The 27,269-nt window shown below is 46.7% G+C and overlaps 1 protein-coding gene across 8 annotated transcripts in view; it reads left to right on the top strand.

Annotated features, from left to right (window-relative positions):
• Nucleotides 1–27,269, top strand: part of ELF1 (E74 like ETS transcription factor 1) — a 97,931-nt gene that overhangs the window by 14,181 nt on the left and 56,481 nt on the right. For 2 of the 8 annotated variants that reach the window (XM_077344093.1, XM_077344098.1), the window contains exon 2: nt 5,756–5,892. The exons of 4 other annotated variants lie outside the window; for them this stretch is intronic. The gene's annotated coding sequence lies outside the window, so the exon portion shown is untranslated. Of the gene's footprint in view, nt 1–5,755; nt 5,893–6,617; nt 6,777–27,269 lie in introns of those variants that run through there. 2 more of the 8 variants (XM_077344092.1, XM_077344097.1) reach the window with 2 other exon arrangements.

Consider the following 27,269-nt stretch of genomic DNA (forward strand, 5'->3'; position numbering starts at 1 on the left):
ATAGATGATAGATTGTTTCCTTGATGCTGTCTTTCATTGTTTTATTGAATTCCTGTAGGCGTGCCTGATTGCTTTGCTGGCCAACCTCGTAGTTTATTACGATCACAGTGTTTACCAGTAGTTCGAAGACTGAAGGAGCAGTTGTACCTCCTGCAGCAATACTGGATAAAGCAGAAGCCAGGGAAATCATGAATCTTTGCAAACTGTAGCCAACACTGGAATAAGCATCATGCCCTGCCTTTCTCCCCCATTTGGACTCATTGTTATCCTCCATTTTATCCTCAACAACATCCCTCTATGGTAGATCTAGCTGAGCGAACGACTGATCAACACAGTAGATTTCTGTGACAGAGCTTGAATTCAAACTCTGAAGGCCTTGATCCTAGTCTTACATTCTGACTGTTGTACCACACTGGCTTTCTTCTGTAAAAGAGTGGGTATTTTCCACCCGCCCTGAGTCTGCTGCCTGTTTCTCCAGTGTTAATCCAAAGTGAGTCACATTGTTCTGGCGTCCACTGAATCCTAAAAACCGCACTGCGAGGTATGCAAGCCTTAAAGGGTGTGACTGTCCCAATGTCACCCAGCGAGCCTCTGGCTGATTAGGGATTCATGCCTGGGTTGCTTTGATTCTAGTCAGACACTGCAACCACTATGGATGCTTTAGAGTCCAGGGGTAGTCAAACTGCAGCCCTGCAGATATCCATGGATTACAACTCTCATGAGCCCCTGCCAGCGAACGCTGGCAGGGGCTCATGGGAATTGTAATCCATGGACATCTGGAGAGCCGCAGTTTGACTACCCCTGCTTTAGACTGATCTTGAGCAGGGAGTTGGACTAGATGTCCTCTATGGGTCCTTCCTGCTCTATTTCTATGATTCTATATCACACAGGTGATGACAGAAAAAGAGTTCGTTTTATACCTTGTTTTTCACTGCCTGAAGGAGTCTCAAAGCAGCTTCCCTTTGACTATGGCCCGGTGCCAGGCCGCGAAGGCCATGGCACCGGGCCGCGGCTCCCTCTCCCCGAAATTGATGGCATGCGCATTTGCGGCTGCGTATGGTGCAAACGCGCATGCACGAACCTGCCATGCATGCGCATTTGTGCATGTGCCGCCGCAGGATCGCCCTCCCCCCCGGTCCACAGCCTAAAAAAGGTTGCGGACCACTGCCTTAGGCCATTAATCTGAACTTTTAATTAATTGATCAAGAGCAACAAAAATCAGACATGCAACAGAACTTCCTGAGTTATATATCCAAGGGACGATTCAAGTGGGTGGTCGTGTTGGTCTGAAGTAGCATTTAATGGCATATACAATGTTAGAAGATGAGCAAGTGAATAAGCCTTTGATGGTGTAGGTGATGTTGGTAGGTCCAGTGATTGTGTCATTGGAGTGTATGCGGCAGCAAAGTTGGCATCTGAGTTTGTTGCAAGCTCTAGTACCAGTGTCCTTGTTCACATGGTTGTGGGTGAAGAGTTGTTTGAGATGGGGGGGGGGGCTTGTCTGTGTGCAAGAAAACATTTGTCTCCCAGTACGTGGGAAAGAGAACTGTCATTATCCAGTAGAGGTTGTAAGTCACTGATGATGTGCTGTACTGTCTTGAGTTGGGAGCTATACCTAAGCACTAGCGGTGTTCTGTTATTGTCTCTTTTGGGTCTGTCTTCCAAGGGGTTTTCTCTTGGTAATCTGTTTCTTGACCTCATTGGCTGGGTACTTTAGTTCCAAGGTTTGTTATAGATCATTTAGGGGGGAATCTCTGTGGGATTGGAGGAGATGCAGTTGTAACATAGGGCCTGGCTGTATACAGTGGCTATCAGGATGGATTATGGACCCGACATTGAGTGATTTGGTATTTGAGAAGTCCAGCCTAGATTAAGGTCCACATAGTCTTCTATGGTCTATACATAATACCAAGAAAAAAGTTGACCTCAATTATTGGATGACAACTCTATTAATGATTTTGAAAAAATACAAACTGAGAATAACTTACAGTTGATCTTTGTTGAAATCTCCAAGAGAAGCTCACTTTGATAAAGTTCAGCAGAAAAGAATGAACTGCCAAAAGTACAAAGATTTATTAACAGTTACGGGGAAAGTAAAAAGTTGTGATGTACCGTATTTGCTGGCGTATAAGATGACTGGGTGTATAAGACGACCCCCCAACATTTCCACTCAAAATATAGAGTTTGTCACCATTGTATGGCCGCAGCACAACCGCAGCGCCTCTGGCCTGCCGCTGCATCTCCCTGTGACCGGCACTAGTGCACATGTGCGAGCTCTGCGTAGACAAGGGGTGGACCGGAGCGGCGCTGGTTCCCGCTGAGCAGAACGGGCCGGTCCTGCCGAAAAGGCCAGCACTTCTGTCTCGCTGCTGATGCTCGCCACAGCCACGCTGATGACCCGCTGCAGCCGCGCTGGATACCGCGCGACACTGGATGGTATGTAGAATGAGGTGGGCGGGCATCGGGAGGCCACTATGGGCAGCTCTGTCTATCCCAACTGGAGTGCACCCGGCGTATAGGACGACCCCCCACTTGGAGGCATGTTTTTCAGGGGGGGAAAGTCGTCTTATACACCAGCAAATACTGTACTTAATAAGGTAGGGATAAATACACTGGCTTGAGAACCTTCAAAAAATGATGAGATTTAAGATAGAATGTCAAGATCAGACAGGTTCTAGATCCGGTTTCACGGAGTTTGAAAATATTCTATTTAAAGCCAAACCTCATTTATAGGTTTTGCTATATATATGCTTTTGCTAAAAAATGGATGCAGAATTTAAAATGACATGTCCCCTTAGATGAATGGGAGCAATTATGGGGTAAAAATGTAAAGCATATGAAATGTCAGTTACTGAGAGAAAATTGGCATTAAATGTTTTCTAGATGATACATAACACCAAAACTAATTAATAAAATGTCTAAAGAACATAATAATAATAAATGTTGGAGATGTAAGGAAAAGGTTGGTTTCTTTTATCATATGTGCTGGAATTATAAGAAAATTGGGAAATTTTGGACAAAAATTCATAGTGTTTTAGAAATAATTATGAACATTAAATTTCCTATATATCCTGATTTTATGTTATCCTTATCCATGGTTCTTATTAATATTTGGGAAACTGCCCAGGGAGTGGAGCATGTCTGGCCCCTGGACAGTGTCTGGACTTGAATCTGGCTGGCTGCACCCTGATTGGGCTGGCCTGTATGCTACCCGCCCTCCCTGACTGCCCACTTGCCTCTCTAGCAGCCTGGCCGCAGATGCGGCTGGCTGCCGGAGCTCACACCTCTCTGCTGCTCCACCCAGCCGGCTGTGTCGGAGCGTGGGAGCCAATGGCGGCACCTACAAGGAGGAGGCGGTGGAGAGTGGGAGCCACTCCTGACGGCTGCAAGGAGGCTGCAGACAACTACAGCCAAAAGGATTCGGAGCCAGAGAGCTGCAGTCGGTGGTGGCAAAAAGGGTGCCGTGGGTGCACTGCCACTGAGAAGGCACCTGCGCCAATGAGAACCGCATGCCCCAGACCGCCGCTAGGCCATGGCTGCGCCCGTGGTTCTAGGTAGGTGCTGCCGCCAGGCCACGAGAGCAGGCCACACTGGCGGTAGGATGCTGGAGGCCACTGCGGCTCCGCCTCTGCCTCCTACTTCCTTGCCCAGCTGCTCCGGGGCCCAACTGCGCACTGCCCGAGCCCACCTCTACCAGCTGCCTTCGGGGGGGTGCCATTGCGGGGAAGCCTCTCTGTGCCTCCACGGCCCTCCCCCCACTTACCTCCCACTAGTGCCCGCTGCATTTCTGCGTGCAGCGGGTTTAACTACTAGTTAAGTATAATGCCAGAAAATATTCCGTGAAAGGCTTAAGATTTTTTCTTCCACGCAACCATTGCAACATGAATTGTAATATCAAAGCTTTGGAACCAACAGGAGATACCTAAGATAACTGACTGGTTAAATAAACTTGGAGAACTATGTAAAGTGGCCAGGTTGATGAGTTTAATCAGCAGTAGGCCTACAGAATAATTTTAAGAGCAATGGCATTTTTATACAGAATATTTAGATAGGTAGTAAACAAATGTATTAGTTAAAGAAGAAAAGGAATAGTATCGGTCTTTTCTATTTCTTATATAAAAATCAATATATAATGTATATTAAAAAATCATAGAATAATAGATTTGGAAGGGGTCTCCAGGGTCATCTAGTCCAGCCCCCTGCGCAATGCAGGAAATCACAACTACCTGCCTACTTACAGGGACCCAGATTTCATGACCAAGTGATAAGGGCCACAGGAGACAAACACTGGCACATCCCCGCCTGCCCACCGATTCACCATCTGCCTATGTTCATAAATTCAGCATTATTCTCAAGGCTGTCTAGCCTCTGCTTAAAAACTTCCAAAGAAGGAGAACTCACCACCTCCCAAGGAAGCCTGTTCCACTGAGAAACCACTCTGTCAGGAACTTCTTCTGGATGTTTAGCCAAAAATTATTTTGAATTAATTTCATCCCATTGGTTCTTGTCTGACCCTTTGGGGCAACAGAAAACAACTGTGCTCCGTCTTCTCTATGACAGCCCATCAAGTATTTGAAGATGGTTATCATATTTTAGTTCTATTTCTATACTGGCCTCCTTTGAGTTCCAGGGTGGTTTACACAAAACGTAGGAATAATGTAATGCAATTCATAACATTGGAAATAAAAGTAACAGTGGATTCCATAACTAAAAGCAACAAGATTTACAACAGTTTGGGTTCAGATAATGGGGAGGGGTTTCTGGGGGACCAGCAGGTGCTCTTGGATCGGTCAGCCTTGGATCGGTCAGCCTGATGGAAGAGCTACCTTTTGCTGGCCTTGTGAAACTCTGGGAGTTGAGTTGGGGCCTTGATCTCTTCAGGGAGCTCATTCCACCAGGTGGGGGGCCAGGGCAGAGAAAGCTCTGGCCCTAGCTGAGGTCCAACCTGCTTCTTTGGGGCCAGGAATCACCAGCCAGTTGTAAATGGTGGGGCATAGGCTCTTTGGAGGCCCAGATCATGTATGACATTGAAGGTGATTACCCAGACCTTAGGGCTTATCCAGAATTCAACTGGAAGCCAGTGCAGTAGTTGCAGAGCAGGCCAGATGTGGGATCTCCATGGAGTACCAGTGAAAATCCTGGCTGCGGTTTCAGGATCAGAGTTAAGGGAAGGCCTTTGTAGAGTGAGTTGTCTAGAGGTGACTGTCACAGGGATCATTGTGACTACGTGTTCCAGGACCAAGGAGGGCACTAGTAGTTTGGCTTGGGGTAGATGGTAGAAAGCCTGCCACATTACCCTCATGACTTGTGCCTCCATAGAGAGGGAGGCATCTAGGATCATGCCCAGGTTTCTGGCGGAGTGAGCAATTGATAGTCACGTCCTGTCCAGCTTGGGTAAATGCACTTCCTCACTTGAACCCTTCCTGCCCACCCACAGGTCCTCCGTCTTTGATGGGTTGAGCTTCAGACGACTCTGCTTGAGCCACCTCGTCACTGCTTCCAGACGTCTGGTTAAGGCTTCAGAGGGAGAATCAGGGCAGCCATCCATCAGGAGGAAGAGCTGGGTGTCATCTGCATATTGATGACATCCCAGCCTAAATTTCTGCACCAGCTGAGCAAGAAGGTGCCTGTAAGGGGGTAGTGTCACATGGACACCATCCTCCTCAGCAGGATCAGCGCATGCACCAACCTAATTTCCCCCAATGGAGGAGCTCAGGGTGGCCTAAGTGCTGAATCCATGCTTCTATCACCACAGGGTCTCCTTTCCAGCCTCCCCCCCAACAAAAAAGAACAGTCAAGATGCAGAATAGCTCCTGGTTTTTATACCCTGCTTTTCACTCAAAGACCCTCATGTGACTGCACAGAAGACCCCTTGACGAACAACAGTTACAGGTAAGTGCAACCCTGTTTTCCAGCTTGCTAATATGACTGAGCCATTATTTCGTGCCTTGGTTTCTTTCCTCGAAAGGTTGCTTCTCGTAATACCTCTTAAAGAAGATATTTATCTTGCTGCTCTGTGCAAATGTAACCCTGGTTTTTGAGGACTTGTTCACCGCTGGCCACAGGCTGTCTCTTTAAACCGAGGGACAGGGAGCTGAAGTGTCACTCTTTCTCTTTTTCCCCCACTTCCCTCTTTTCACTTTGGATTCAGACAAAAGAGGTTAATCACAAGTTGTCTTGTTAGGTTGTAACAGAATTTGATTTCCTGTTTTTTCCATACACAGTTAGGCCTCAACAGTGAAATTACTCCAGTCACAGATCTTCATGACTTCCCTTGCACTTTAATTGAAATTAATATTGGATTTAACAATGATTTCACAAAGTTGTGCTGAACTCCTTTAGTGGGTGATAGATCATCTTTTCCAAACACTGAAATGCTTCATTTATTGAACAGGGTGAAAGAGGAGCCAGTCTTGCTACAGAAAATTGCTGTAGCCCTTCTTTGTTCATGTGTTGTGTGTAGTATTTGTGTATTCTGCTCTGCTGCAGAGATCGCTTGGCCTTTGCTCCTGTTAGCTAAGGTGTGGCTGGTTGATTCAGGTTGTTCTCCTCCTCCCCCCCTTACCTGAATATTTGCATGTTTGACCTGGTGGAGTAATTGGGCCCAGAGCAACCTGGGCGTGCCTCTCTGAGAAACATTTAGTTTCATGTATGACTCATAAACCGAAGCACAGGCACCACTTCCCCAAACTACAGTAGCCATTTTAACTGCACAAAACTCTTGGATTTCTTGTTACTGTCTGGCTTTTGGGACTCTGCAAGCAATTGAGAACAAGGTAATCTTTGACTGGCTAGATTCTGGGAAGTGTCTGTAATGAGCTGTGTTTGTTCTAACTGACGATTAGGTGTACCAGTTGGGTTTTAAAAATAAAAATGGCTGTGTGCCGTTTGAGTTTGTTAATAAATGCAGCTGAGCCCCTTTGCTTGGTTGCTTGCTATGAAGAAAGGGAAATTGTCTGTAATATCCTGTGTTTTGCCCTTAAACGTTTCATGTGCGGAGAAAACAAAGCCTGTTCTGCAAAGTTGTAAAAACCTTAAACTTTCTTCTGCAGTTCAGTCCATTTGCTTGAATGCAAGGTGGAAGTGATTAATGGGAGCTTACTTGGTTCACCGATAAATAAAGCCTAAATATATATATATATATTTTATATTTCGTTGTGCAGGGAAGAATGTAACCAAAATAAGCTGTGGAAACGCAGGTCTGTTCTAGAAACAAGGGCAGTCATGTTTTATCTGAAGACATGAACTATAGTCCATGAACGCTTTTGTTGGAAGGAAATTTTAGTCCTGTCACTGGTCTGAGGTTTATTTTTGTACTTCAGATCTAACCTTTTAACCTTCTAAACTGATTATCCTTTGTTAATTAAAAAAAGTTTAAAATAAATGTCTCCAACTGCATGCCACTTCTTTATAAATGAAGATTTTTTTGCTTTGTTTTTAACACTGCCTAGAAGGGCCTGCTGAAAATGCAGCAGTTAAAACTTTCGTAAATGAAGCTGGACTTAAAGGGTGACATATGACTAGTGGTACCTGAAACTGGTTGAGTCAAGCCATTTTACATTCTGCTTGGAGAATTAATGTGTGGGGAAGGGTGAGTTGTATTGAATAAAAAGAACATAGCTGCCCTGTTCTCTGAGGATGCCATTTAGGACTTTGGCTAGGACGCCTTGTAAACTGTATTCTGTGACAGAGAGAAGTTTATGTGGTGACATTTGGCAGAGATATCAAGTTGGGCTTAGGAAGGGGAAATGGTATTATTAGAGGCTGCTTTGAGGGGTGGCAGGTGGGGGGAGAGATAGGAAGGTCTTAACTTGCTTGCCTCTTGACTTCAGCCAGCCAAAATATTGTTTGTCCTACAGGGTTTTACTGAGGTTTTCTGCCTTATCCTGCTTTGGAAAGTATTTAGCATGTGTTTTGCTGAGAGCTTGTCAGAGAAAGTCTTGCCTCTTTATTTTCCCAACATGGTCAAACTTCTCAAAACAGAAGATGTCATGGCAGTGGAGTAGTGGCCAGGAATGTTGTCTGCAATACTGTTTACAGTAGTATTCGAGCTGTCGCCACATAATATAGTGTACCTCTACAGCGTGGGTGTGTGTGGGGGTGTGTGTGCATGCAGTTTATTTGTTTGTCTATCATTCAGTTTGTAGACTGCCATTCCCACACAGTGGCTCCCATACCCCACAATAAGATCCCTATAGATAAAACAATAATAAAACCAGATTAAAAACTGTCCCCTGGTGGGAATGAAATAGACCCCCTCCCCCCAGCTCTATGTCAGACTTAACTAATTCCTCAGGGGGCAACAAATAACATTGCCCTGAACAACAAGTTAAATAAATTGTAATAAAACCAATACAATTTACATAATAACAGCATCAAATCAATAAACTTGTGGTACAGATGCTTAGTTTCATCTAGTTGTGTTTTATATGAGCTTTCCTGGTGTTTAATGTTTTGTTATATTTTATTTATTATCTAGGAGCACTGAATGTGTGTCCGTGCGCATGTGCGCGCTATGTGCCATCAAGCTCCTTCTGACTTATGGCAGCCCTATGAATTGGCGACCTCTAAAACATCCTATCATGAATAGATTTGCTCAAGCCATGGTTTCTTTTATTAAGTCAATCTGTTTCATGCTGGGCCTTAGAAGCTGTATAATATGCCTTTGAAAACAAAGAGCAGGACATGTAGTTTTTCCATTCAACTGGGGCTGCTGGATCATGATTGGTGAATAGGAGAGGTCCTCCCCCACCTCCATGCTCATAAGAAACTTGAAGAGTGGGAGCAGAGCCTCCATTTATTTTTTCCCCTATAGTTCTTATGGGTTGACCAGCTGAAGGTACTTGGAGGACTGGAGTACCAAACTGTCATGCCTTGAATCACAACAAATGGAGAAAATTGCTGCTGTTTGGAAGTCAGGTCTACTGCTTTGTCCTTTTCAGCCTCTCAGATTATCTTTTGGCAGTGAAAGAGAAGGAGCTGTATAGAACAGCATCCATAAATGAAGCATACTCGTGCTGTTAGATCTGTCGGCTGCATTCGATATATTCGACCACGAGATATTGGTTCACCGCCTCACCGGAACCGGAATTAGGGGGACTGCACTGCAATGGCTGGTCTCCTTTCTCCGGTACCAGTACCAGTCACAGAGGGTTGTGGTGGGGGATGTGTTAGCCGTGCAAGCTCCCTTGTGGGGTTCCACAGGGGGCAATACTCTCCCCCATACTTTTTAATATCTATATGCGCCCTCTAGGCCAGCTGGTCCAGGGCTATGGGCTGGGAAGCCACCAATATGCGGATGACACCCAGCTCTATGGACGGACGGACGGACCCCCCCCCCCCCCGGATACATTTGCCAGTTGTTTGGAAGCAGAGGCTGGATGGCTCAGGCAGGGTCACCTGAAACTCAACCCCTCCAAGACAGAGGTCCTGTGGCTGGGAAGAAGAGAGCAGGATCAGGAAGCGCATCTCCCATGCCTGGATGGAGTGCAATTAATACCTGCCCCAGTGGCCAGGAATTTGAGACTGCCCTTGATGCCTCCCTTTCCATAGAGGCTCAGGTCACGAAAGTAGCCCGGACGGCGTTTTTTCATCTTCGCCAAGCCCGGCTTCTAGAGTCCTACCTGTCTTCGGAACACCTGGCCACTGTGATCCATGCAACGGTCACTTCCAGACTAGACTACTGTAACTCGCTCTACGCTGGCCTACCTTTGACTCTGATCTGGAAGTTACAGCTGGTTCAAAATGCGGCTGCTAGGGTCCTCACCAGGACACCTTGGAGGGCCCATATTCAGCCGGTGCTTCGTCATCTGCACTGGTTACCAGTCTGTTTCCGGGTCAAGTTTAAGGTATTGGTATTAACCTTTAAGGCCATATGCGGCCTGGGCCCTGCCTACCTCCGGGACCGCTTGGTTGCTTATGCCTCCCGCAGAGCTCTGCTCTGCGAGTATGAATTTACTGGTTGTCCCGGGGGCCCCAGGATGTATGTCTGTCCTTGACCAGGACCAGGGCCTTTTTGGTCCTGGCCCCGGCCTGGTGGAATGAGCTCCCGGAAGAGCTGAGGGCCCTCCCGGAGTTACCAGCTTTCCGCAGGGCCTGTAAGACAGAGCTCTTCCACCAGGCATATGGTTGAGGCCGGGACAATGTCCTGGGTTTTTCCAACTGGATCCCAAATTCCACCAGACCAGCTCCCGTTCTCACCAGAGGAAGATCAGGACCCCACCCTGAACAAGGTGGGAAGGATTAAATAAGGATTACTGTCATCTTTGTGATACTGTTTTACTGTGTAAATTGGGTAAATTGGGATTTTATGTTTTTAGAATTTTATGCTGTGAACCACCGCGAGCCCTGTCGGGGAGCAGCAGTATACAACTCCAAAAATAAATAAATTAAATACATTAAATAAATAAATAAATAAATAAATAAATAAATAAATAAATAAAAGAAGTAAACCAAAATGAGTGGTAATGGGGAAACTATTATGGATTTCCCAGTTGCCATGCTGTGCTGCCCCACACTGAGACATTCAAGGAATTCTGTAACTTTATTTATTTAATTTATATGCTGCCACTCCTCTAATAGCCAGCTAGCCCGAGTGACTCACATCATCTGATAAAATACAATTCAATAGTCAATAAAAATACCACCCCCCTTGCCACCCTCCCCTTCCCATATACCCGTCCTTCTCAAGCCTGCTCTCCACTGCCATAATCTGTGGAATGAATGTTGGAGGAAGGGCAGATCTCCCTCTGCCTGGCTTTAACCAAAAGCCTTGCAGAAGAGCTCCATCTTAAGGGACTTGAGGAACTGAGACAACTCCATCAGAGCCTTTAGCTCTCCTGGAAACTCATTCTACCAGGTCGATAAGGTCTAGGCCCTGGTTGAGGCCAGGCTCACTTCCTGTGGGCTACGGGTTTCCAGCCTCTCAGTTCCTGCAGAGCATGAAGCCCTGTGCGTGTGTGTGTTTGTGGGGGGGGGGGGTATAGGGAGTAAGACAGTCCCTCAAATGTATTGCCCATAAATAGCCTTAAAGGTCAGGAATAGAACCTTAAACCTAACCTTGTATTCAACTGGTAACCAATTCGGCTACCTTAGCACTGGTTGGACTTGGGCTCTGCATGATTTTTGGTGAGAACCCTAGCAGCCACATTTTGCACCAGCCGTAATTTTCAGGTCAAGGTTAAGGGAAGGCCCGCATAAAATGGGTTACAGAAACCTAGTGTGGAGATAACTGTTGCTTTGGATCACCATGGTGGTAGGGTACTAGTTTGCTGGCAGGGGCTCATGGGAATTGTAGTCCATGGACATCTGGAGGGCTGCAGTTTGACTACCCCTGGCTTAGTTTGACTACCCCTGGCTTAGACTATTCCACACCTCAGTCAAATAGAAGTGACCTTAAATAAATGTGCTTCCGTCACCCTGAACCTTTTATATCAGTGGTATCTATTTCGTAGCACAAAAAAACACAAGGCTAAATGATGGACATTGGTAGTTAATGAAGAAGCAATTTATGACTATTTTGTTTTAAATGTTTGTATCCCAAACTCTAAACTGGCTTGAAAATACAACAAACATTTTTAAAAATAAACGCAGTAAGGTCAACAGAGGGTGCATCATTACACACACACATACAAAACAAGTAGCATATAATGACTTAAAACCAGCTGTTCGGGCAGCATCCCATATATCAGGGATGCTATGGCTCTCCGGGTGGCAGGGGCTCATGGGAATTGTAGTCCATGGACATCTGGAGAGCCATAGTTTGGCCACTCCTGCCATATATGATAAAAAACAGATACACAGATTGTGTCCATTGGTGGAAGATTCATAGTGGGAGAGGATTGACAGAATGACTTGTGAGAAGAAACAAGTTTAGTCCTGGTGCCAGGAACCTGAAAGGCTTAGTGCCCTGTGAACTCATTTGAGGAGGGCCACAGCCAAGAAGGTGCCAAGGAAAATAGCTGGAGTAGTGGCTTTCAGAAGGACCACGGAAGGACAGACAGATATCCTGCTCCTAAACCATTCAGGGCTTTAGAGATCATGATTAGCATTTTTAAATTGAGTCGGGGGGGGGGGGGAATAGGTTTCTCTTAGTATAAGCAATATGATTAAAACTGGTCAGCAATCACAACAGTTTGCACCAATTCAAGCTTCTGAACAGGATAACAATGGTCAGTTGTGCTTCTCTGAAGGCAGTCATAGTTGCTGCAACAGCTGAAGCCGATTAGAGGTGGTATGTACCACAATAGCTCCCACAAGCTGCCAACTTGCTCACTTTTGGAGAGAGCCGCTGTTCCAGAACAGCACAATTCCTCAATCGTCGTCTGCTTGTGGACAGTGCCCAAAAGTTTGTTGGTAATATTCTGCCATCATCTCAAGAACTTGGAAACTGAGGTGTGGGTGTCTCTGGGTGGTCCTTGGCATTAACTGCTTCCTGATATTATTTACTAATTCGAGACCATATTAAGGCAAATGGCACCTCTAGAAGAGAAGGGTGTATGGGGAGTTAGACATATGTACTGGGTTTCAGTTTGTGTGCAAAACTGCATATACAAGAACACTAACAGCTTGTGTGCTTGAAACCTAAATGTACATTTTGTAGATTTATTTCCATAAATAATTACTATTTATGTCATGCATGTACTGGCTACACCACCGGCTCTGGCACCAGGGGGCTCTGGGCCAGGGGTGTTGCCCATCATACTCCTGGAGATGCCAAGAGACCCGGCCCCAGAGCTCTCAAATGATGAATTGCCTGGGCCCAACCAGGCAGAGACCCAGCTGTATGTGCTGGCCTATGTCAATTCCCGGAACAAGACCCCACCTAGCCTCAAGGACTCACCAGAGGAGCAGCATCGCATACAACCGGATCAAGATCCCCTGCATTTGCTGAAGTGGCAGTGACAGCGGAGGCAATCTACCTTGGCAGGTGTCAGAAGATTGGCGTGCTTGGCAGCTCGCTGTCAAGGTAGATGGGGGCCAGCTGCAATTCCTTCATCTGACAAGGATTAACTCCAGCTGCAGGCCCCTTGGCTGAGGGCTGCTCCACCTGTGTTTCAGGAGGACCTTGAGACAAAGTCGTTTTGGGGCAATGCGTGCATTTCCCTGCCCGTCTTTCCAGATGACTCCTGTTCCGGTTCATCATGGTGAAGCTCTGCTCTGGTTCCAGACCCTTGTTTCTCACTTGCCTTGAAAGGCACTTCCTGGGATCGCCCTAAATCAGCTGTGACTTGAAAGAACTTTACACACACACACACACACCACAGTCATTTGGAGGGCTTAGAATCCCACTCCTACTTGATCTGGGAGTGGGCTTCTAATGGGTCTTTCCCCCCTCTTAAAAAATGCTGTGTCCGGTGAAGGCAGAGTTACAGCAAAGTTAGAAATTCGGGGCTTCATGTGTCCAACCCTGCCGTGCTTCAGGTTTACCAAAACACAAGGACTGGGGGGTGGGGGGAGATGAAAAACCCACTGCCATGAGATCACCTCAACAGTTTTTATGCAAACTCTGCAGTATCCCTTATCTCCAAGACCCAGAGTTCTTTGTTGCTTAAATGATATTGTAATAGAGAATGCTCTTAAAAGAATACAAAAATAACCTGCCTGCGTCAGACGGAATCAGTGCAGCCTGCGAGCCTGCCCTGCAACAGTTTCTCAAGCTCCTTCTCCGATTTGCAGGCATTTTGTTTAATTCTGGGCATAAGCTTTTGTAGGCATACACACTTATCTGAAGCTGAGTGTTAATGAGCAGATAGCATTAAGGATCTCTCCAGATTGCCAGTAGTTTCAGGATGGACAAAAGGAAATACTACAGGGTAAGGCCTCGGCCTCTATGCCATGTGTGATTGGCCGTTCGTAGGAACTGGTTGGCCGCTCTGTGAGACAGGATGCTGGGCCAGAGGGACTGCTGGTTTGATCCAGTAGAGTTCTTCTGATGTTCTTATCAGTATCAGCATTTACATGTCACGTTTCAATTTTAATAAAGCTTCACATGGGATCTAGGTGTCTTTTTGCCCCAACTACTGTTTCTGTTTTGGGTTGTGGCTTTGGGTGGGTTCTGGCCCTTCACTTTCCTCCCTCAGTACTGGAAGTCCTGTTCACAAGATACAGTGAACGCACATACAGTCTGTATACAGTGCACACTTGATTGTTCTTTGTATGTGCATGAAGTACAGTATTTGCTGGCATATAAGATTACTTTTCCCCCCTGAAAAACATGCCTCCAAGTGGGGGGGTCGTCCTATACGCCGGGTGCACTTCAGTTGGGATAGACATAGCTGCCCATAGTGGCCCATATTACTGTAATGTGATGTAACAAACTCTATATTTTGAGTGGAAATGTTGGGGGGGGGGGGTCGTCTTATACGCCCAGTCGTCTTATACGCCGGCAAATACGGTAGTTCTCAGTTATGTTCCAGGAACCTGCAGCAGAATGTGTAATAAATCCCCATTAATTCAAGGTACTAATTTCTGGTTTCATTGGTAAAGTGAATGCCCATTGGCTTTTTCTTTCTCTGTTGGTGTCTCCTGCTGGGGATGGGGGGGGGGGTGCAGACTCTTCATTTGATGTACCCTCCAATAACTATTGTTAGCCGTCATCCCTCATTCTAGCATTGTATGTATTTATATTGAATTATAATTTTTAAATGTTTTGAATTGTTCAAATGTTTTTGTGTGTGCCACCATGGGGACCCTATGCAACAGGTCAGCCATAATACAGTAGAAGAAAAAAGTCTTAAGCTGGCGATGGCGAAGTGATTTCATGTTCAAACCAAATTCACAATCTTAACACCGCCCGCGGTGCTGCAGGCGCTGCGGACTAAATATTTCAGTAAGGCCTTTAGGGGCGGGATGTGTCCTGGATGAGGAAGGGTCCGGATTGGACCCTTCCCCCGGACAGACAATCGGAGGGACCAATCGGCAGGCGCTTCGCGGCTGCCGATTGGTCCCTCCGATTTCCAGCCCTGAGCAACTGTGAGGCGCGCGCAGCACGCCTTGCAGTTACTCCTTTGCCGCTGGCCTGACTGGCGGCCCGGCACATCGGGAGGCGTGCTGCCGCCAGCTTTGGCTAAAGTAAATATAAATCAGCCAAAGGAAAATTTGGAAAAGTCACAAGAAACCTTTACCATTTTATCGGTAATACCCCCTCCCCACTACATCACTAGAAAAATCTGTCTACCTAGCCAGCCCTTCTGGTGATGATTTTCTTTCCCAAGCCTGTTCTCTACTTTCTATCCTCAGCCTCTCCGATCTAAGCCCTCACATCCTGTTTTCCTCTCTGAACTCTTCTCTTTTTCTCTCAGCCAGTCACTCTGCTTCTCTTACAGACTCCCCACCCACCCACCCACCCAAGCTCCTTTCTGCCTGTCAAGAACTACTCATTTAAGAGCATTATTTACACCTCTTTTGTGCATGATGTCACATGGAATGCTATATTTTCCCAGAGTTTAAGCATGAGTATTTTGTTCCTGGGGAAGTTGCTGGCTTAGCACTGCATTCTGTCAGGCATTGCTGTATAGAATGTGGTTGCTTAAACTTTGTGACCACCTGTCAGATAGCAAGGCCTGTAATTTATGTTGAGTACCACATAGCCCATCTTGAACCCATTTTTGATCTTTTTAAACATTTAATAATTGTTTTTCAGAAAATTTAAGAGACTGAGACTCTTCCACACTGTTTTCCATGCGTTCAGTGTATTTCTTCAAATTCAGAAAATGCCAGTACAGGTTTCTGTCTGTCCTGAAGCTCTGCCTTCTTCAAATATCACCCCAAGCTGGAATTAAACTCCAGTTTGTGGCTTGCGTGTTACACCTGTGTGCGCTCCTGCTCCTGCTCCTCCTCCTTTCTTCTCCTGCAGAGTGCAACAGCTCTGAAAACACAACTCCTGTCATCTGTGGATTCTGAATGCAGCCCCTTGGGCTGAGTGGAAGCTCGCCTGCCCTCTGCAAGTCAAGATTCTAAACAAGGGCTGAGTCCAGCTACCTGTATTCCTGTGGCACTGAGATCTTTGCATGGGATGGGTGGAGGGGGAGTGAGACAAACAAACTGCGCAATTGTGGTTCCAGGTGGCATCTGAATGCAGTGGCTTTTCCGTTTAGCTTTAGCTGGGATGTATTTTTCTGTTCTGTATACATTTCACTATATTTTGAATAACTGTTTTTATGCAGATATGCTAATATATGTATCTAGGCAATGACCAACACATAGAGAAAAGGAGATCTGTGAAGCAACAAGAGATTTTTAAAACTGTTATTATTATTATTAAATGCAAACTGAAACTGTGCATTGACCGATGTGCAGTATTCTGAGTTCAATCAGAGAGCAAGTTTCTCAGAAGTTTCAGTTCCTTTAATGGCAGACGTGCTTCTCCCCCCCCCCCCCCCACTGTTTGCAGAAGCAGCCTTCAGATGTTTGCCTGGCTGCTGCTGCTGCTGATTTATCTGTATCTGTGCACAAAGAGCTCTGGGAACATGTATTAGGATAAGTTTCTTGGAATAAAAATGTTTTTCATTTTCCTAGACTTTATCCTGTGTGCTCCCCCCATCCAAGGATCTTTAGTGAATCGCACATATATTTAGAACAAGGAGTAGAATTTGAAATGAATGCCCATACAGAGGAAATACTCTTCCATGAGGACTCTTAATGGGCAATAGAAAGGTATTCTGATCACCGGGTTTCATGCATTGTGTTCTCCCATTTGGATACTTCAAAACGCCCAGGATTCTCTCTTAGATCTACAAAAGTGCCACAGATCATTGAAGGAGTTCCTGTGTTGATCTGGTACACCCCTCTTGGCATCCTTTTTGAAAACATGCACCTGAGAAACTGAATAGGGGGGCTACATCTGCAGAGCCAGTATTGTACAAGGATTTTAAGAAATGGGATATTCAGCTTCCCCTATACATTCAGAATTGTGTGGCTTAATTGTGGCCCCTCCAAGTGATGTGTTTGTTTTGCTGAGCTACCATTTTAATGTTTTATTATTATGTGTGGTGATTCTTATACTTGGCACAATAAACTTGTGTTCGTTTTCTAGACAAGCAGTATAGTCTGTAAGGGGCAGCCAGCGTTTGTCTAAAGGCAAAATATTGTTTCTTTCCACACTTGGAGTCGTGCTGAAAATAGGTGTCTGAAGATAGTGTTAATTTGTGAAAGCTCATATCCCAAAAATCTTGTTGGTATCTGAGGTGCTACTGGACTCTACTCTAGATCCAAAAGCAAAATGTTGGGCACAGGTATGTCTTCTTAAATTGGTATTACGGGTTTGAATGGATTTTCCTCTTGACAAGCAGAGTATATATATATATATACTGTGGGGCTACCTTATAGCAAATGCAAGAGAAACATACTGTCTCGAAGGCAGCAGCACACCCCTTGTCATCCCTTGTACTGCGTAGCAGCACTTCTGTTTCCTGTCAGTTAGACCACTAGAAGCACAACAGATGAACCAAGATTATTGTTCTCATTTTGTGTGTGTGTGTGTGGGGGGGGAGTTAACTACTCTGCATTGTTAACTTGTAAAGAAAATGTATTGAGATAGTTTTTAATATTATTAAAATCGATATTTGACATTCGTAAGTGTAGATCAGACTTTAGTTGGTGGATGTTTTCCAAGTGGGGCAGTCCAGGGGCAAAGAATCTGCCATTTCTTCCCTTTGGTTTAGTTGGAAACTGGTGGCCTGATGAGCTGAGGAGTCTGAATTAGAGTTTCCATCTGCATTTTGATTTTTCATGAACGTATATTACAGAGTGGTGTATCATCTAGGGATGTGTGAAGAAAGATGTAGAGAAACTGGAGTGTGTCCAGAAGAGGGCTGTGAACATGGTGAGGGGTTTGGAGGCTAAGTAGGATGAGGAAAGGTTGGGGGAGCTTGGTCTGTTTAGCCTGGAGAGGAGACGACTAAGAGGTGCTATGATAACCAAATACTTGAGGGGCTGGCTTAGAGAAGATGGAGCAGAGTTGTTTTCTGTTGCCCCAGAGGGTTGGACCAGAACCAGTGGGTTGAAATTAATCCAAAAGAATTTTCAGCTAAGCATCCGGAAGAGGTTCCTGACTGTTAAAGCAATTCCTCAGTGGAACAGGCTTCCTTGGAGGTGGTGGGTTTTCCTTCTTTGGAGGTTTTTAACCAGAGGCTGGATAGTCATCTCACAGAAATGTTGATTTTATGAATGTAGGCAGATGGTTGAATGGGTGGGCAGGAAGGGATGTGCCGGTGTTTGTCTCTTGTGGCCGTTCCTTCCATATCCAGGGAATTGCTGATCTCCACTGTGGGGTGGCAGGTGATTTTCCTTCAAGCCAAGCTGGATTCTGGAGATTTTTGGTGGAGGAGGTCATTTGGACATGAAATAGGGATCACTGTGGGAGGGCAGGTAGTTGTGAGTTCCTGCCTTGTGCAGGGGATTGGACCCTGGAGGCCCCTTCCAACTGTATGATTCAGCTCAGATGAGCCTGAAAAAACACAAATCCATTGCCTCATTTACCCCTCTGAAGTTGCAGTGGTCTCTCCACAGCAGTGGTCCCCAACCCCCGGGCCGGGCCATGAAGGCCTCAGCCCTGGGCCGCGGCTCCTTCTCCCCCCCCCCCCCCGCAGCGAGAAACTCTCCAGGCTGCGAGCAAATTGGCCTCCGAAGCGGCCGATTAGCTTGTGGCCCGGCAAGCTTCTTGCTTCGGGGGGGGGGGGGGAGAGAAGCTTGCCGGACAGCAAGCTAATTGCCCGATTTGCTCGCGGCCTGGAGGGGTGGGGAGAGGGAGCCGCGGCCGCTGGCATGCCTGTGGCACAAACGCACATATGTGGACTTGCCGCGCGTGTGCGGGGCCCCGGGCCGCCCTCTCCCCCCACCCCGTCACAGCAGTCCGCAGCAGCCGAAAGGTTGCAGACCGCTGCTCCAGAGCATCAGCTGTTTGTCAGGCTCCATCAGAGCCCAGTCGATTCTGGTAAACCCGAATCATGGGAACCAAATCACTGTCAAGCTTGAATCAGTTTGGTACAAATAAAAATTGTACTGATTTTTTTTTTTAGTGTGCACATCCCCATCATCACTGTAGACTGGATTGGCACTGGTCTATTTTTTTCCAGATATTGCTGCATTTTGGTAGTTACAATTTCATGTTTTTCCTGGGGAATGGAAAGTACACAAGTCACATTTCCAGGTATCACCCAAGACAGCTTGCCTGTCTCTTTAATGGTCGGAAGCAGAATTCGAGATGTGGGGCTACTCCGTTTCCTCCCGCCCTGCTCTTTCATCAACTAGGCCAGCATGATGAAGCATTTGGCGTTCCAGGCTAGGATCTAGGAAACTCAGGTTCGAATCCCCAGCTCGCTATGGATGCTTGCTGGGTGACCTTAGTCAAGTTACGTATTCTCAGCTAACCTACATCACAGGGCTGCTGTGTTAAAATGGAAGAGAGTAAAGGATGTAAGATATTTCACGTCCGCATGGGAGAGAAAGTCAGGGTATAACTTAAGTAAATAAATACTACGTATGTCCTCCCACTTGTAAAGAGCCAGGCATGAGCTATCATGATTCGGTGCTCACTTTTTCTGAAGACGTGAGTAGTGCCTCACCAAAGCTCCTCCCCGACCACAAATGTTGTCAGTCTTTAAAGTGCTCCTGGACTCTGGCTCTTTTCTACCACTACAGATAGACTTCCACAGCTTCCCACCTTGATCTAGAGCCAGGTTGAATCTCTAGGCTGGCAGGCTCCTGGCAGTCTTTTGCAGAACATGTAAACCCCCCCCCCCCCCATCAACTTTTACAGGCTGAGCGGGCTTTTGAGTGTTGTGGATCTTTTCACTGAGCAGGAGAGGAAGTTTGCCAATTCTCAACTATATTGGGTTACAGAGTTACTTATTAATTCTTTACGTACTTCCTTTTGCCTGATTGCAAAACACACTCTGCAGCTAGGGGTGTGCATTCGGAGCTACCTGATATAAAATATATACTTGAAAGATACCTTGGGATTTTCCAGATATATTTTGGATCCCAAATGCATCTGGGTTTTAACAGGAAATCTCAGGGAGAATTCCTGAGAAAATCAAGGATATATTCTGGAGTTTTGGGTAGATCTGAAAACAGTGGAGAGGCAGGAGCAGGTAAAATGAAGAAGAGGCAAATGACATAAGATACTTCAGGTCTCCATTGGGGAGAATGTCAAGAGTATAAATTAAGTACATAAATGTTCACCTGAGTGTTGGAGCACTCAGTTTTGGAGAGGGGTGGTTTAAAATTTTCAAAAAGAAAGCAAGCAAGCAAGCCAGGCATGAGCTTTCGTGAGTCTCAGGATCAGCTGGGAGGACACTGGTTTAAACTGGTTTGCAAGAGAACCAGCCCCAAATCAGCTGGGTTGGTGGGATGTTGAGGGCTCCACTCTAGCACAGCTCTGTGCTTCCTTCTTTTGCTGCCTGGCTTAAACTGGCGGGATGAGAGGGCAGCCCACCCATGATCATCTGTGTGTGAGACCCCAGTTGATTCTTCTCAACCAGCATCTCTAAATTGTAGCTAATGCACCTTGGGACAGTTCCTCCTTGTCAACCCCTTGACCTCATAATTCCCCCTGCTCTCAGGTTTGAGCATGAAGACCTGTGAAAATGAAAGTTAGTTTTAGACTCAGCCATTGTCTGTGGACCCAAGGTCAAAAAGATAACCTGTTGCCAAACACCTAATGGATTTATGGCACTTGCAGCCTTCCTGAATCCTCAGTGAACTTTGCTTGACACAAACCAGGTCTGCAAAACTATATGGGGTTACATTGACTACTTTAACCAAAATACGTTTACATAAAAATAATACCACGAAAGATATGACAAAGAGCATGTAGGCATATGGTTTTGACATCTGGCTCCCCCAAAGAGTCCGTCCCGATGAACCAGGGGCAGGTTTGACTGGAAAGTGATGGACCAGCGTGGAAGCTCGCACATGCCCGACAAGGACGTACAGTTGCTCCCCCTTGGACAAAAATCCACGACAGTCTGTCAGTTTGGTTGAAGGTGTGCAACCTCTGCATCCCTCCCCCAAAGACTCGTTGCAGCCAATCAGGAACTGCTTGACTCCTGGTGACTGCAGCCAAACTCAGTTGCTGGGGTGAGAACAACTCACTGACCCCTGGCTCTTAAGCTGTGGGAAGCAGGACAAGATGTCAGCCAGCAAGTTCTGCTTATCCTGCAAGTGCTATAGAGCAGGGGTCCCCAACCCCTGGTCTAGGGACTGGTACCGGTCCGTGGATGAGTTGGTACTGGGCCACGGCTCCTCATCCTCCTCCCCGACTGCTGCCTCAGGCAGCGATGTCCCTCGGCAAAAGACTACCAGGCCTCAGTATAATTGTCAAGCGTTGACCGGTCCCCGGTGATAAAAAAGTTGGGAACCACTGCTTTAGAGTGAAAGAGAAGCAGGAAAAGAACTCTGTTACAGGCTGTTAACTCCAGGGTGAAAAAGGACAGTGGGTGTGTGTATTTTAAAAGGGATTCCTGATCATGGGTCACCTGCATCACATCTGGCTGTGTGGTATGTGAAATGCTGCCGCCGCTGCCACTGAACGTTAACACCAGGGGTAGTCAAACTGCGGCCCTCCAGATGTCCATGGACTACAATTCCCAGGAGCCCCTGCCAGCGAACGCTGGCAGGGGCTCCTGGGAATTGTAGTCCATGGACATCTGGAGGGCCGCAATTTGACTAACCCTGGTTAACACACTAAACAGGTACCTTAATTGAGTCTCAGAGTAAGAATGTAGCCTCCAACACTAGAAGAGAAGATCAAGTCTGAAATACCAGCCCTGTTTTCAGAATGGTCCAGCTTTCTGATTTCATCTAACTTTGGGCATCCTCTTTCAATTGATGGATTGGGGGCGGGGATTGGATCCAGACTAAAATTTCAGCTAGCAGATTGTGGGGGAAGGTATAGTCACCAGTAACAGCCAACTTACGGTGACCAAAGACAAGAGTTGTTCGGAGGTGGCTTGCCATTGCCTGTCTCCCAATAGTGACCTTGTGCTTCTTTGGTGTTCTCCCATCCCAAGTACTAACTAGGAGTGATCCTGTTCAGATTCTGAGATCTGATGGGATCTGTTAGCAGGTCTGCGCTTTGCTGGCAGAATGGCTGGGGTGATTCCCATCGATTCCTCTCTTTACTGGTTTACCTCCCATGCTGTTCCTAAGGGCCTCACCCATCACTCAAGCAGCATTTGGGGAAAACTGATCAGCTGCAGTGGGAGGGGGGACACAGGACTATACCATTCCACTGACAAAAGTTCTTTGCATATAGTCTAGATCCAGCACACTACTCTCTAAGGCAGCGGTCCCCAACCTTTTTATCACCAGGGACCGGTCAACGCTTGACAATTATACTGAGGCCCGGGGGGGGGGGGAGTCTTTTGCCAACAGACATCGCCGCCGCCTGAGCCCCTGCTTCACTTGCTTTCCTGCCGGTGCCTCTGACTTCTCACCGCCCACTGGGGGGCACTGCCAGCAGCAGCTGCACAGTGCCACGCCGAGGGGGAGCCCCAGCCATGGCGGCCGCTGGAGAGCACTAAAGGTGAGCTGGCAGCAGAGTGGCAGGGCAGCCCCCAGGCAGCAGCCGGAGTGGAGGAAGAGGAAGAGCTGCGGCCCCAGTACCGACTGGTCTATGGACTGGTACCAGTCCCTGGACCGGGGGTTGGGGACAGCTGCTCTATGGTACCTCAGAGTACTGATAGACTTGTTTCTCCTGAAGAATAAGAAATATTTATTCAAGTCCCTTGCCAGGTCTTGGAGCCTCTGAGTTCAAGCTCAGTGAGACAGGATCCTCCAGGGTGTGGCTTTTAGCAAGCTGGCTCAGCTCTGGCCTCAGCACATCAGTGTCAAAAGAGGAAGATGAGTATTGTTATTGCCTTGTACAACTTTGTGATGAGACTTGACTAAGTAGACTCAGCTTCTCATTGACCCATTATGCACGGGGCAGAACGCCCGCGCTGGCGGAGGCAGGGCTTCGGGTAAAATCCCCGATAACGCAGCCAGCACAGGTGTGTCCCGGCCCAGGGCTATGGAAGGCCCGCGGTAAGCAAACGCGGGAACTTCCGCAGCTTCCTGATTATGCTGGCGGCTGGTGTGGGCTGGCACTGTGCATAATTGACAGCGCCGGGCCTTCTGGCCTGTCCAGCCCCGACCCACAGTGTCCCTGTAGGGACACTGCACGCCCCTGCGGGCTCCGCGGAGCTGTGGAGCTGGCAGGGACAACCCCCTGCCCAGCCAGAGCGTGTGGAGGGGACCTGGCCCCCCCATCCCACCGGCGCCTCCCCACTGCCACTTAACTTGGCTGGCAGCGTCCTGGCCCTGGCTCAAAACACGTGCTATGCTGGGGCAGCCCTGCATGCCCCGTCCCCGTGCATAAAGGGTCATTGCCTGCATCCTTACGTGTTTTCTTCTCGTGGATTTTGGTCACAAGCTATTTTGTTCACTCTCAGTTCTCGTAGAAGTTCTGTGGGACCTGAATGATCCAGGAAAGAGAGAAATGCTGGATTGTGCATTCACTGCCATCACTTTTAAGCAACTGCTTTGCTTCTCAGAGGCCACTATTCTTTGAGCAAGGTCTCTCTTTTTTGCTGTAAAGAGGATAAAGCTCTGGGAATGGGGTTACTAGTCCATCTGTCTGGCAGGCTCTGAACATCAAGCTTCTAGTGAGCGTTAGTTCTGGTCTATGGCTCTGGTCTAAAATTAGATTTTCAAAAATTTCAGACTGATTGTTTGTACAGTTTTATCCGTGCCTGTCCAGTTTCTTTTTCAGTGGCACTTTGAAAAGCAGTGTTGAGTACTGCAGTTTTGAATCTTAGATCTACTGCCTACTTTGTTTGGTGGTTTAGTTTTAAGGCATACAACTTTGTTGCTGATGTTTTATGGTTTAATAATAGATTGGGGCTGCCAGCCTTTTCCGCAAAGAGTGAATTCTGAATAATGAAAAATATCTCAAGAAACTCCCTGTTGCCCCAGCATGCTACCAAGTTTTAGTCTGTCCTGGAAACAGAATATGGATTAACATATGCATCAGCAATGAAGGCAGCAGCATGGGGGAGGTAGGAACTTCTGAAATCAAAAGCATTCTTAATAGCCTAAAACAAATCTTGCAATCTTTTTCTAGGCTGTTTCAGCAGGTGTCAGGCTATCAGTACCTAGCAAGTTACTTGCCAGAGACACCTGTCATAGATGGCCCTGGAAGGATTTCTTGTGGGTTTCCATTTTTACCTGTTTGTTTGTTTGTGTGTGTGTGTGTGTGTGTGTGTGTGTGTATAGGTCTGTCTTCTCGCATATGTTCCTGCTGAGGAATTAAGATCATAAGAAAAGGCCTTCGTGAAGCTTGTTTTGTACGTACACGAGGCCTTTTCAGTGGCAGCCCCATAATTACAGGGCTCACCAATTATGGTACAACCTTCTTAGGAAGGTGCACTTGGCCCCCTTTCAATCTTTAGGAGGCAGTTGAAAATGGTTTTACTTAGGACTGCAGTTACTTAAGTTTACTAACAGTCCAATTTTTTAAATTTTAAGTTTTTAATGTTAAATGACCAACTTGGTCTTCAAGTTTTTAATGTATCAAGAAGACAGCAGGGCTAAGGAAGTTTGATGTAAATAAAATTCCACTCATATATGTAGTGGAGATGAAAAATTGATTTCAACTATTGGACACAACAGAGAAAATGCCTGATGAGCTAGGCAGGAAATTGTTATTGAAAAAGCAATCAAACACATACCATACAAGAAGCCAGGGAAAAAATCAAAATGGCCTTCAGATGAAACTATGAATGTAGTTTCATGATCAATGTAGAAAAGCAGCAAAAGCTGCAGGTAAAAGGGGGAAGCAACATTAAATGTGGATTTCCAAAGGGCAGTAAGAATAGACAGTGAAGCTTACAAGAATCAGAACTGTAACTAGTTATAAGAAGATTGCAAAAAAGGACACAAGAAATGCTTTCACTCTAGTAAAAAGGTTCCAAATATCATTTACTGCTTGCATTATCAAAGATAAGGGAAGGAACAGGCTGACCAATACAGCATCCAAGGTGGCGGGAATACACAGAATACACATGCAAAAAGGAAGTTCATTCTCTTCAAAATGATAAGGAAATAAAAATAGAATGTGAACTGCCCATTCTTGAGGATTAAGTTGAATGGACATTGTGTCATCTACCAAACAACAAGGCCCCACTCATTGGTATCATACCTGTGGAACTGCTGAGATGTGTACCAATCAAACCCATTACAACTTTTTGCCAGAAAATCTGGGAAACTAATAACTGGCCAGAGGAGTGGAAATAATTTGTGTTCATTCTACTACTGAAAAAGGGTGACTCAAAACACTGCTCCAATTACCGCGCAATAGCCCTGATTTATCATGCTAGTAAAATCCTGCTTAAAATCATCCAAAAACACATAGTACGAACCATTGAAATGGAATTATCAGATGTTCAAGCCTGCTTTTGAAAGAGACATGGCACTCATGAGCACATAGGAAACCTGTGCTGGATTTTGGAAAATGTCACAGATACATCAGAAGGATATATCTGCTTTATTCAATACTAGAGGCAAAGCCCATTGTATGATGAAATGCACCTGGGGTCCTCGCTGCCCTCCTCGGTGGGCCCCCACCCCCACGATGGCGGCAGGCCAGCCACCCTCCCCCTGAGTCCCAGGGCCCTTGGAGTGGGTCCCGGGTGGGCCAAACAGCGTCCCCGCAGTGTGGGTCTCCCCCCCAGCACGGAGTTACCTGATCCATTGGGTTGCTTTTCTCGGCAGGGGAGGCTGAGCGGGTCCCAGGGCCCTTGAAGAGGGTCGGGGTGGGCCAGGCAGCGTCCCCATGGCGTGCGTCCTCCCCCCCGCACGGAGTTACGGGAGGCATTGTAGAGGCCATGTGTGGTTGGGGGGTGCGCACAGCATCCAGGCGTGGCCCCAAGGCAGGCCATGCAACCGTTTGGTGCGGTGAGCCAGTCCTTGGCGCCGGAAGTAGCTTGGCACAGTGTAGTGGCAGTGGCTCCCAGGATGGAGCGGGTCCGCAGGTCACGGTGAGGTGGCAGGGGGATTGCGGGTCGGCAGCGGGCTGGGCAGGCTTTCTCGGCAGGGGAGGCTGTTGGCTTGTGGAGAGTCCGGCCACGTTGGGGGGTGGGCAGGTTGGAAGGCACTTTGCACGTCCCAACTCGTCAGGTCGGGGGCCAAAGGGTGCCCTTCCTCATCCTGGACTGAGCCCACCCCAACCCCGCTTACTGCTATATTTATAGCACTCCCATGGAGTGGTTGCAGATAAGAAAGCTTTTGTTTGTGTGGATCACAACAAATTGTGGAAAGCCCTGAAAAATTTGGGAGTGTTGATGCATTGTATCAAATTGATACAGTTGCTGTATGCAAACCAGGAAGCCATTCGGTGACACTGACTGGTTCAAAATAAAGGAATGCTCCAAAGTTGTATTCTTTCCCCCTTCCTGTTTAACTTGTATGCTGAGATCATTATCAGAAAGATTGGATTCAAAGAATCAAACACTGGAATTAAGACTGGAGGAAGGAATATCAACAGTCTTCAGTATGCTGATGACACGACTCTCCTATCAGAAACTAAAGAAGGCCTAGAACAGCTGGTTACAAAAATCAGTGAAGAAAGCAAGAAGTTTGGCCTTTTATTAAACATTAAAAAGGGAAATAATGACCACTGCAAAAAACAAAAACAAAAACAGGCATATCACAATAGTAATTCATGGGGAAGGGATTGAATGTGTTCAGTAATTCCTAAAGTCCCGACCTGGTGGAATGAGCTCCTGGGAGAGCTCCAGGCCCTGACAGAGCTCTTGCAATACTACAGGCCCTGCCAGTTGGAGCTCTCCCGTCAGGTCTATGGTGAGGCCAGGGCTGTTAAGAACTGGGCTCCCTCCCCTTGACCAAGTAGACCTGGCTATCCCCTAAACTCCCTGAGGTGTTTTTACATTCTTTACATTCTCTGTGAGCGGGATTGGGTTTGGTTTTTAGTCTATTGCCAATCCTTCTGGTTTTCTGGTTTAATTGATGCCGACTGTTGGACTTTTCTTCTTTTAGGGGGATTTTATTATGGGGTTTTATTTACTGTTAGCTGCCATGAGCCGGTTTGGGAGTGGTGGGGCATAAATTAAATTATAAATAAATAATTCTTGGATCTTAAATGATCAGAGTGACAGTTGCAGTATGGAAATTTAATGTCAAATTGTTCTGGGTTGCTCAGCAATGATAAGCTTGAACCTAGCATGGGAAAGCAAGGACATAAGCCTGATTATCAAATGCAGAATAGT

Source organism: Paroedura picta, chromosome 6 (assembly GCF_049243985.1).
Source record: "Paroedura picta isolate Pp20150507F chromosome 6, Ppicta_v3.0, whole genome shotgun sequence".
NCBI lineage: Eukaryota > Metazoa > Chordata > Lepidosauria > Squamata > Gekkonidae > Paroedura > Paroedura picta.